At 39.2% G+C, this 10,718-nt stretch overlaps 1 pseudogene; it reads left to right on the plus strand.

The window, feature by feature from the left end:
* Positions 1-1,422: 1,422 nt before the first annotated feature.
* LOC115069705 lies at positions 1,423-8,580 on the plus strand (annotated as a pseudogene).
* The last annotated feature ends 2,138 nt before the right edge of the window (positions 8,581-10,718 follow it).

Raw genomic sequence — 10,718 nt, forward strand, 5'->3', positions numbered from 1 at the left:
TTCTGAAATGAATGTGTGTTCTTCAGTGTTTGGGTGAAATGTTATGTAGGTATTTGTTGGGTACATTTGATTTATGGTGTCATTTAACACTGTTGTTTCTGTTTATTTTTTTGTCTAGATGACCTTTCCAGTCACAAAAGTAAGGTCACCCTCTATCACTGTGTTGGGGTTGGTCTCTGGCCTTAGATCTAGGAGTATGCCTTTCATGAAACTGAACATGCCTATGTTTGGTGTGCATATGTTCAGAATTGGTTTTTTTTCCTCCTAGTTTAGCCTATGGTTCTTTTAATGTGTATGAAATGACCTTCCTTATTCTTTGACTAATCTTGGTTTGAAATCTGTTTTGTCAGATATTAGAATAATTACATCTGCTTGTCCCCTAGCTCCATCTGCTTGAATACTTTCTTCCATCCTTTTAGCCTAAGGTGATGTGTATAGCTAATGGTGAGATGTATTCTTTAAGTCAGCAAAAAAAAGGATCCTGTTTTCTAATTCAGTTTCCTAGTCTGTGTCATTTTGAGGAATTGAGACCACTGTTATTCAGGGTTATTATTAAAAGATACATATTAATTCTTGCCATTTTATTGATTTTGTGGTGTGTTCATAGACTTCTGGGTAACTATTCTGCTATTATTTTTTTTCTTTATGACATCTCATGTATATTTATCCTTCTACTTGGACTAAAGCATTCCCTCCACTATCCTCTGTGGTGCTGGGGTCATCCATTTCTTTAATCTGGTTTTAATGTGGGAAATTTTTATCTTTTAATTTTAATTGACAGTTTAGGTGGGTATAATGGTCTGGGTTGACAAGTCTACAGAACTTAGAATCCATCTTTCCAGGACCTTCAGGCTTAAACATTTCTGTTGAATAATCAGGTATAATTCTAACGGGCCTGACTTCAAAAGGGACTTGACCTTATTCTCTTGAAGCCTTGACTACATCTTTCATATTCTGTGTTTTGTTTTGTTTTGTTTTGTTTTGTTTGGTCTTTTTGAGGCAGGGTCTCCCTGTAGCTCCAGCTGTCCTGGAACTCACTATGTAGACCAGGCTGGCCTTGAACTCACAGAGATCCACCTGCCTCTGCCTCCTGAGTGCTGGGATTAAAGACGTGTGCCACCACGCCCAGTTTATATTCTGTGTTTTTAATGAATTATCTACAATATGTCATGGAAATTTTATTTTCTGGTCCCATCTATTGGGTCTTCTGTAGGCGTCTTGCACCATGATGGACATCTCTTTCTCTAGGTTTGGACATTTTTTGATGATTTCATTGAAAAGATTTTCTCTACCTATGGTATCCCATAATCTGAAGGTTAGGTCTTTCCTTTTAAAAAATATTTTTAGTATTTATTTTAATTTCCATATATGTGTTTGGATCTGTGTATGTATGCCATATGTGTGCCAGTATCTATGGAGGCCATGAGGAGATTCAGATCCCCTGGAGCTGAAGTTACAGGCAGTTGTGAGCCCCCTGATATAGGGGATGGGAACCAAACTCAGATCCTCGAGAAGAGCAGCATGTGGAGTTTCACCGACCTGTCTCCTGTCCCTACGGTAAGTACTTTCATGGTGTCCCTGTCCTTTCCCGTACTCTATTCATTGTCTAAAAGTTTATCATTGATCTCTGCTGAGTGATCTGGTTTTTCTATTTGTCTTCCAGCTCTGGTTCTGTGTTTTCTGTTGATTCGTTTTCATGGTGAGGCATTCCAGTGAGGCTTAGTGAACTTGTGCGGCTTTCCATTCCCATCATATTTCAGTTTTCTTATTTTCTTCCACAGATTGGCTTTCTAATTTCATTCACCTCTTTGTCTTTGCTCTCTTGGAATGCATTCATGTCCTCTTTGAATTGTTTGAACATAGTAATAATCATTCTTTTGAATTCATTGTCTGGAATTCTTCCAGGTCATTCTCATTAGGAGCCATTATTATGGGATTGGTAATTTTTGGAAGTGACATGTCTTGGTTTTGTGTGTCTGTGTGTGTGTGTGTGCAATTTTTGTTTCTGTGCTCAGACTTGTGCATATGGGGTAAGTTGTTATTTGGGTCTCTCTTTCTTTTGTTCAGTTTCCTTTCTTCTTCCAATGGAAGTGTTTACAGTGTTCAGAGGTATAATTCTTAGTAGCGCTGAGATGTCATTTTTCTCTAGGATGACACTGAGGACCACAAAGCTCAATCTTTAATCTTTCTCTGAGAGTCAGCTGCTGTACGGTATCTACAGCAAGGCTCTTGGGGAAAGGTAGGCAGGCCTGGTACAGGAGGCTGTTCAAGTCCGGGTGGGTCACCTTAAGGAATGTCGGGATGGGAGGTGAAGTCGTGAAGTCAGGGAACCCTTACTTTTGCAGGAGGTCATACAGGCTGGGTTCTGGAGCAAAATTGCCTGGTATTGTATACAGGCCTGGTGTAGGAGGTATCATAGACCAAGTACCTGCCCTAAGGTTCCAGGGTGGTGTGGAAGGTCAAAGCAGGAAGAGACTAGAGAGTTTCACCTGGATTAGAAGTGCCTGTGTGGTATAGTCAGGCCTAGGCTGGGAAAGCCAGGGTCCCTTGCTGGACTGAGGAATCTATGAGGACTGGAATTCTAGAGCAAAGTTCCTGTGCATTCTAGTCGACCTTGTGTCAGAGACCACCCAGACCTGCTACCTGGGTGGATCCCGCTGGACCAGATCACTTCATTGTTGGTGAAGATCACTTGCTAGACAGAAGACCAAAGGCAGATGAAGAGACATGAAACCATATTTGGAGTCAGTAGATAAAATTAAGACCAATTTCAAAAGAACTCTATAATTATAAGCAGTAAGAAGACTAGAGGAAACATTATATCCATGAAAAATCCAAATAGGATAGTGAGGGAAGTTTTGTAACACAAAGAAAAAACACTGGGAAATAAAGAAAAGCAGGAATGAAACCCAGACAAAAGAACAGAGAGGGCTAGAAAGATGAAATTTGGGGAAAAACAATAATAAATATAAAAGATCAGTTTCTAGGTGACCCAATAATCACTGAGTTGATCTAGAAAAAAAAGACACTAGCATTTATTATGGAGCTGGGTAGGTAAATTTCAAGGAAGGAATGTCCCATGGTTGAAGGATTCTTTATTGAAAGTTTCTTCTCTTTGTGGATTTATTATTAAACACAGCATGATGACAGGCTTTGTACTGTAAAATTTAAACAACTTGAGATGTAGAAAATATTGGAAGAAGAAAGGGCAAATGGGTGTTATTTAGGGAATGTGGAAGAGATAAAGGCTCGATTCCAGGGCAAACAGTTAATAAAGGATAAAAGTCAAGAAATGGGATAAATATAGCTTAAAATATGAGCATAAACAATAGTTTTCTGTAAGAGGGAACAGGGATCTGAAGAAAAAAAAATTTAATCTCATAAATGTGTATATTTTTTATAAGATTAAACCTGTATTTCCAAGTCATTTCCTGGAGTTCTTACATAACATTGTAAATCAAGCATCTAAGATGCAAACAGCATCTGAACCAACATAATGTTTTCCTAAATTCTAAATATATAGCCTTGTGTTCAGAGACGTGTGCCTCTCAACACTCATCAAAGAAGCCATCTATCTTTTTGCAACAGATGGAGGCTATTCCAAAGTCGCACAATGGGTCAAATGCAGTCACTTGACTGCGAGGTGCCCAGCCTTAAGGGACACATCTACAAGGCAAATTCTACACCTAAGACTCAGGGAACATCTTGGAAGAGGAGATGGAAAGAATATGAGAGTGAGAGGGACATACACCTGCCTGTTAAGGTACTCTAGGCATGACATAAAGCTGTACCAATGAAGTATCCACACTATGGGAGCCTAGATATGCATGATGACAAAACCAGTCGTCAGGCCAAGGTGAATGCCTCAGGATCCCACCTCAAGATGAAGCGCTCTAAGGAGAGTCTGTTTTCAGGACTAGCTCCCTCAGAGGTAATTTAATTCCAAGTGGGCGTTCTGAAACACAGGCACACAGGACCACTACTGAAGAGACTCAGTGCACTACGTTAATTTTATATATGTATAGGACAAGAAGCTGAGAGAGTCGAGGGACATGGGAGGAGTTGGTGAGGCACTGGAGGGATGAAATAATGCAAACACTCATCTATGAAATTCTTATAAAAAGTACCAACAACCACAAAATAAAGGTAAAGAGTTAACAAATCGTTTTATTTCAGAATGTAATTAATGGCTTACACTTATAAAATATTGTTTAGAAGAAATTTTAAATTTCTTTTCATTATTTACAGTAATTAATTTTGTTTTACCACTTATAAATAAGACTACAATTTTATCAGGAGAAAAATACTGGTTGAAACATATGTTCTCATTTAGGATTAATCATTTTGTTTTAGAAGCAAAAAAATAATAAAATGAAATTTGCAAACTAGCAAGGTATATTGACAGATGAGAAAGACAGGACATGGTGCCGCTTGCCTTTAGTCCCAGCACTTGGGAGGCAGAGTAAGGCTGATTTTTGCGAGTTCCAGGCCAGCTGGGGTTATAGGGAGACCCTGTTTCACACAGACCGAGAGCAAGAGAGAGAGAGAGAGAGAGAGAGAGAGAGAGAGAGAGAGAGATTCTTCCTTCTTTCTTATCTCTAAGGAATGTTTGGTTTCACTTAATACCTAATTACCATGATTAAGTGTCCCTGGTTATGCAGGAATACTTGATTAGCATATGTCCACTCTATGTTCCTAGTCATCAGTTCTTTTCAGGTCATAATTGCTGACAAAGGAGGATTCTCTAAGCTCCATTTGACATTTTTGCTTGAGCCAAAAAAAGCACAATGTGCCAAATCCTATATGTGAGCGTATATCCTGATATACCTGTAGGAGCCAGGAAAATGGAAAGGAACCAGGGAGGTAAAGAGACAGAAGGAACCTGAAAGAGAAGAACAGTAGGAGACAGGTGTTACTAAGGGAGAAATGTGTAAATGGGGATAGGTAAATGGGAGGGAAAGAGGGAGGGCTACACAAGGAATTATGAAGAAAGAGCTCAAGAGAGGTGGGACCACAGGAGACAGGTATTTTCAAGGCAGAAATAGGGAACATGGGGATACTTTAAATGGAGAGGGTGTGGAGGGAGAGTTAGACAGGGAGAGAGGAGAGATAAATAATGCTTAGCTAGTGTAAAAAAACAGAGGGATTATTTGTTTTACTTTTACAAAAATTTATTGAGAATTTCATACATGCATATAAGGTGTTTTGATCAAATCCATGCCCACTCCCTCCCCTCCAACACCTCCCATATCTCCCCATCACTTTTTTCTTTTTCTTTTCTTTTTTTCATTCTTTCATTTATTTATTTTTAGGCTTTTGGGTACACTAACATTCCCCCCTCTGAAGAGGTAATCCTAAAATCTTTTAAAGATTAGATACAAGATCCCAAATACTTTCAACATTTTTGGCCTTTGTAAAGGAGTATATTGCTAAGAGTCTCAAGGACAATTTGACCTTTAGCCAAAAAACTGGCTACTTTTCTTTGGAGTCTTTTTACTCTAACTGCCTAGCCAATTTCTACCTCCTATTCTTATCATACCAACCTCTGAAGGGGTTACCCAAATTGCCAATAGAGAATAGGGATGCTGACCGCTCTGACTTCTTCCATGCTGAACAGGGACGCAGGGTGAGGCAACTGGAGTACCCCTTCAGTGGGTCTATCTAAAAGACTTCCAAATTGCATAACTCTTATCTCTAAGGGGAAAAGAAAGTCTTTGAATTGTGAATAGGAGATGTGAAGGAGAAGTAAAGGCAAGAATAATTAGCATTACAAGTTCTAGGCAGAGAACTAGAAAATGTTCATATGAGAGTCCATTGGAATTTCTTGACAAGGGCTTCCAAAAGCATCCCTCTATTGGGTTCCTCCTCATTTTTCTTTTGTCTGCCAAGGATGGACTCTAGAGTGATGGATTCAGGATTTGCTTTCAGGTATTTTGATAGCTGTTGGAATGGTTAGAATCAGTGTCAGTTCCCTCTCAAAGGCTTCTAAATAGGGGGAGAAAACAAATTTAGCCATCATTTTAGAACAATAGCTTGTTGTCTCCCTTAGCTACAGGTGGGTACTACAGTATTAGAGACCAATATTTAAAGTCTTACATCCGAGCAGCACTTTCTGGTTAGGAACAAAACCATCAATGAGAAATAATTGTCTAAATAACTTTTTATATAGACTTAAGTCTAATGTCTGGGAAGTGTGATCCCTTGAACTCTTAAGGAAGTATACTGATGACTTTACACTTTGGTTATACTTTCCTTCTGGGTGTTTAAGACCGTAAAGTTGGCCTAAATAAATCAATTTATTTTTACACTTAAGGTCATTTGAGGATCTGTTCCTCAGTGGTCACATGGGCTTGGGAGGAGCTCCTGGCTCCTTTCTTTTACCAGTTCCATCTATGTGAAGATAAGTCTGGCTTCACTTGGAAGCATGAATGAGATGTTTCCTCTGAGTTGACCCTCCTCTTTGTAGACAACACTAGTTCAAGTCCATCTTGTGGGGTTTCCATGTCCTCCCTGAAGAAGAGGACAGGTGACTCACTGCAGTTACAGGACATTTTGAGAGATGCTCCATAGTCCCCTGGCACTTAGTTGACCTTAGAAGGAAAGGGGCAAAAACTGTCCTTTAAGTCCCTCTGACCACATTAGTATAGGCCTCAAAGTATGGCTGTTAAACATCCAATAAGGTGAGTTCCACCAGTCTGATACTTTTAATTATCATGTGCTATGTAGATAAGGCTTAGGTACAGAACCAAATATTCTCAGATAAACATTGACTAGATTTATATTTTGTTCCTTAAACTGTTTGATTAAACTATGACCATAGAAATTTTAAGATTATGTGTATATTATTTTTGTTTCATCCTTTACATACAACAAACTTAAACAGACCTTCATTGCTGGCTTAGGCTTTCTCATTTTTTCTGTTTATTTTGGAAAATAGCTCCACTCCCATATCCTTTTAACATCTTTTTTAAAATAATTATAAGATATAATAGCATTAACAAATAAATTTTCCATCAGTTGTGAAACTTCTTTTCCCAGGGCTGCTAAGCAATGCTTATTTCCTTTTAAGGTTCTAGTGTTGAGCCAATGTTTCATTAAAGTTTTACTGGGGAACCAATGAATTTATTGAGCTTACTTACTGAGATAACTGAGGGATTGCTGAGGTGTATCAATGAATGGAAAGCCTTTACCCAGCATGGGTCATGCCTTCTCTTCCTAGCCTTCTGTAGATTATATACTTAAACCCTCCCAAAATTCAGGAGGCCATGTGTAATTCAGGTCAAATTACATACACTTGGCTGGGAAGAGTGGCTGGATACTCCAGTAGGGGTCCAGTGACACTGCTTGTCACTCCTTTAATGAATGAGGAAAACCTTCAGCAAGCCCAATTGTGACTATGTTTAGCGACCAGACACAGCTGAAGTCATGATGATAGTAGTTATTTCACACAGAAGGGACTGCTGTATAGCATCATCTTATTAAAAGGACCTGGAATTTAAAAGGATTTGGTGCTAGGATCCACATATGAGGGAGAACAGACATCATTTGTTTTTCTGAGTATGCGTTACTTCACTTAGTATAACACTTTCTAGAGGGATTTTTTTTTTATGATCATGGCCAATGTCACTGATTATATGATGTCTTGTTTCAAAAGGTATTAAAATGGCCGCAGAGTGTTCGCGTCGAAGCTGCCGCCACCGCCCCCTGTCCCGACCCCCCCACCCCTGGGTTCCCTCAGCCCAGCTCGGTCCAGCCCGGTTCCCGGGAGAATGAAGTTCGTTTATAAGGAAGAGCATCCGTTCGAGAAGTGCCGCTCTGAGGGCAAGAAGATCCGAGAAGCGTCGCTCTGAGGGCAAGAAGATCCAGAAGAAATACCCGGACAGGGTCCCGGTGATAGTAGAAAAGGCTCCCAAAGCTCGGATAGGAGACCTAGACAAAAAGAAATACTTGGTGCCTTCTGATCTCACAGTTGGTCAATTCTACTTCTTGATCCAGAAGCGAATTCATCTCCGAGCTGAGGATGCCTTATTTTTCTTTGTCAACAATGTCATTCCACCCACCAGTGCCAAAATGGGCCAGCTGTACCAGGAACACCACGAAGAAGACTTCTTTCTATACATTGCCTACAGTGATGAAAGTGTCTACGGTCTGTGTAGCTGCTGTCCCTGAGGTGGAGCGTTCCATTCTACAAAGAGAGGTGGTGCTCCTTCCTTGACTTCCACCTCCTCCAGGCTCAAACACCATCTCCCTTCTTCAGGACCTTCACTTCTTAATGTTTGAGGCTCTTTCCAGCCCCTCTTAGCAAGAGGGGTAGTAGGAGACATGGCCTCTCATACCTCTCCTTTCTCACCTTGGCTCTCCATTCCCTTTCTGCTTTAGACTTCTCGATTGTCAGTCTCCCTCACATCCAATGATTGTTTTGGTTTCTATTTCCTAACTGCTTAAGGGGCTCAGAACCACAACAGTCCCTTTCACTACCTTCTTTTTGGGGGATAGATGGAAGGGACTGAAATTGTGGGGGAAGGTAGGAGGCAACATCAATAAAGAGGAAACCACCAAGCTGAATTGAAAAAAAAAAAAGTATTAAAATGTGAAAAAGTGAATATCTTTGCATTCACAAATTATGGTAATTTACTTAAAATAATTAGGTTCTGTCTACTTCATAATGATATTCATAATTTAAATGAAATGTAAATACCATGTGTATGGAACAGAGAGCCACATATGAGTGCCACAGTCCATTAGTAGTTTTGGATGTAGTTACTACCCATATTCTTTAAAAATATGTAGAATTAAAGAAAAAGGAAAAAAAAAAACAGACTCATATTAGTCGAAAAACCTACTGGCAAATTACACACACAATATCTCTCCATGAGTTCATGTGTATAACTGAAGACTACATAACAAGAAACAGTGCTAGACAGGAGAAAACTTCCTTTGAGTTGTTGGCCAAGGTAGTCCAAGAGCCTCCCCAAATTACACGGGCTGTTGCCATAGCCCTTAATTGCCTACCAGAACTTGAAGATAAGACCCTATTGCAAAGACAGGACATACTTCAAACACAGGACTTAGAGCAATGGAGCTGAGACTGACCTGAAAGCCACCTCTCCTGAGGGCTAGCTCTCATAGCTTTGGAGAGCACTTTCTTATAGTTTTGGAAAACATTAATCAATGGTCCAATGCCAGCTTCAAGGCCTAATAACCACGTCAATGTCCAGAATAGCAAATAATGTTGGTGCACTAATGACACTTTTATCTTGGGGGTTATCAAGAGCAACCTGATTGGGCTTAAAGTCCACTCAGTGGGAGGAAACTAAAGTGTGGCACTGTAAACCTAGCCAAATACACATAGCTGGAGAGGTCATATATCTTAGAGAAAACTCCAAAGTAATCACATCCCTAGACAAATATAATTTCGTACCATGTGCCAAATAAACCCAGCAGACAAGAAGAAATAACAAAAATCAGGGCAGAAATTAATGAAATTGAAACAAAGAAAACAATACAAAGAATCAACGAATCCAAGAGCTGGTTCTTTGAGAAGATAAACAAGATTGACAGAATGCTAGCCCAGTTAAACAAAAGAAAGAAAGAGCACCTCCAAATCAACAAAATCAGAGATGAAAGGGGAAACATCAATATCATGGCAGACACCAGAAAGATACAGAACATTATAAGGGAATACTTAAAAAACCTATATGCTACTAAATTTGAAAACCTAAAAGAAATGGATGGCCATCTAAAACCATGGGAACCACCAAAACTAAACCAAGAAGAGATGAACAGCTTAAATAGACCCATAACACAAGAAGAAATTGAAACAGCAATACAAAACCTCCTGACTAAAAAAGGCCCAGGACCAGATGGATTTACAGCAGAATTCTATCAGACATTTAAAGAAGATCTACATCCAATACTACTTAAATTATTTTAAAAGATAGAAATGGAGGGAGAACTTCCAAATTCCTTCTATGAAGCCAGTATCACTCTAATACCACAGCCAGGTAAAGATACACGCAAAAAAGAAAACTATAGACCCATATTCTTAATGAGCATAGATGCAAAAACTCTCAACAAGATACTTGCAAACCGCATACAGACACACATCAAAAAGATCATCCACCATGATCAAGTTGGCTTTATCCCAGAGATGCAGGGATGGTTCAATATATGGAAGTCAATAAACGTCATAAATCATATAAATGGACTCAAAGACAAGAACCACATGGTCATCTCAATAGATGCAAAGAAAGCCTCTGACAAAATTCAACATGCATTTTTGTTCAAAGTCCTAGAGGGAATTAGACTGGAGGGAACATACCTCAACATAGTTAAAGCTATATACAACAGACCACAACCAACATCACTCCAAATGGAGAAAACCTGGAAGCATTCCCATTGAAATCAGGAAACCAAACAAGGCTGCCACTATCTCCACTTCTCTTTAACATAGTGCTTGAAACTCTTACAAGAGCAATAAGACAAGATAAGGAAATTAAATGCATAATAATTGGAAGAGATCAAATTATCCCTTTTTGCAGATGATATGATATTATATCTAAGAGATGCCAAAAATTCCACCAGAAAACTCCTAGAAATTATTAACAAGTTCAGTAAAGTGGCAGGTTATAAAATTAACCTACAAAAGTCTATACAATAACAAGCAGTCAGAGAAAGAGCACATGGAAACACTCCCCTTCATAATAGCTTCAAAAAAA

Source organism: Nannospalax galili, unplaced genomic scaffold (genome assembly GCF_000622305.1).
Source record: "Nannospalax galili isolate Female #2095 unplaced genomic scaffold, S.galili_v1.0 scaffold454, whole genome shotgun sequence".
NCBI classification, from domain to species: Eukaryota; Metazoa; Chordata; class Mammalia; order Rodentia; family Spalacidae; genus Nannospalax; species Nannospalax galili.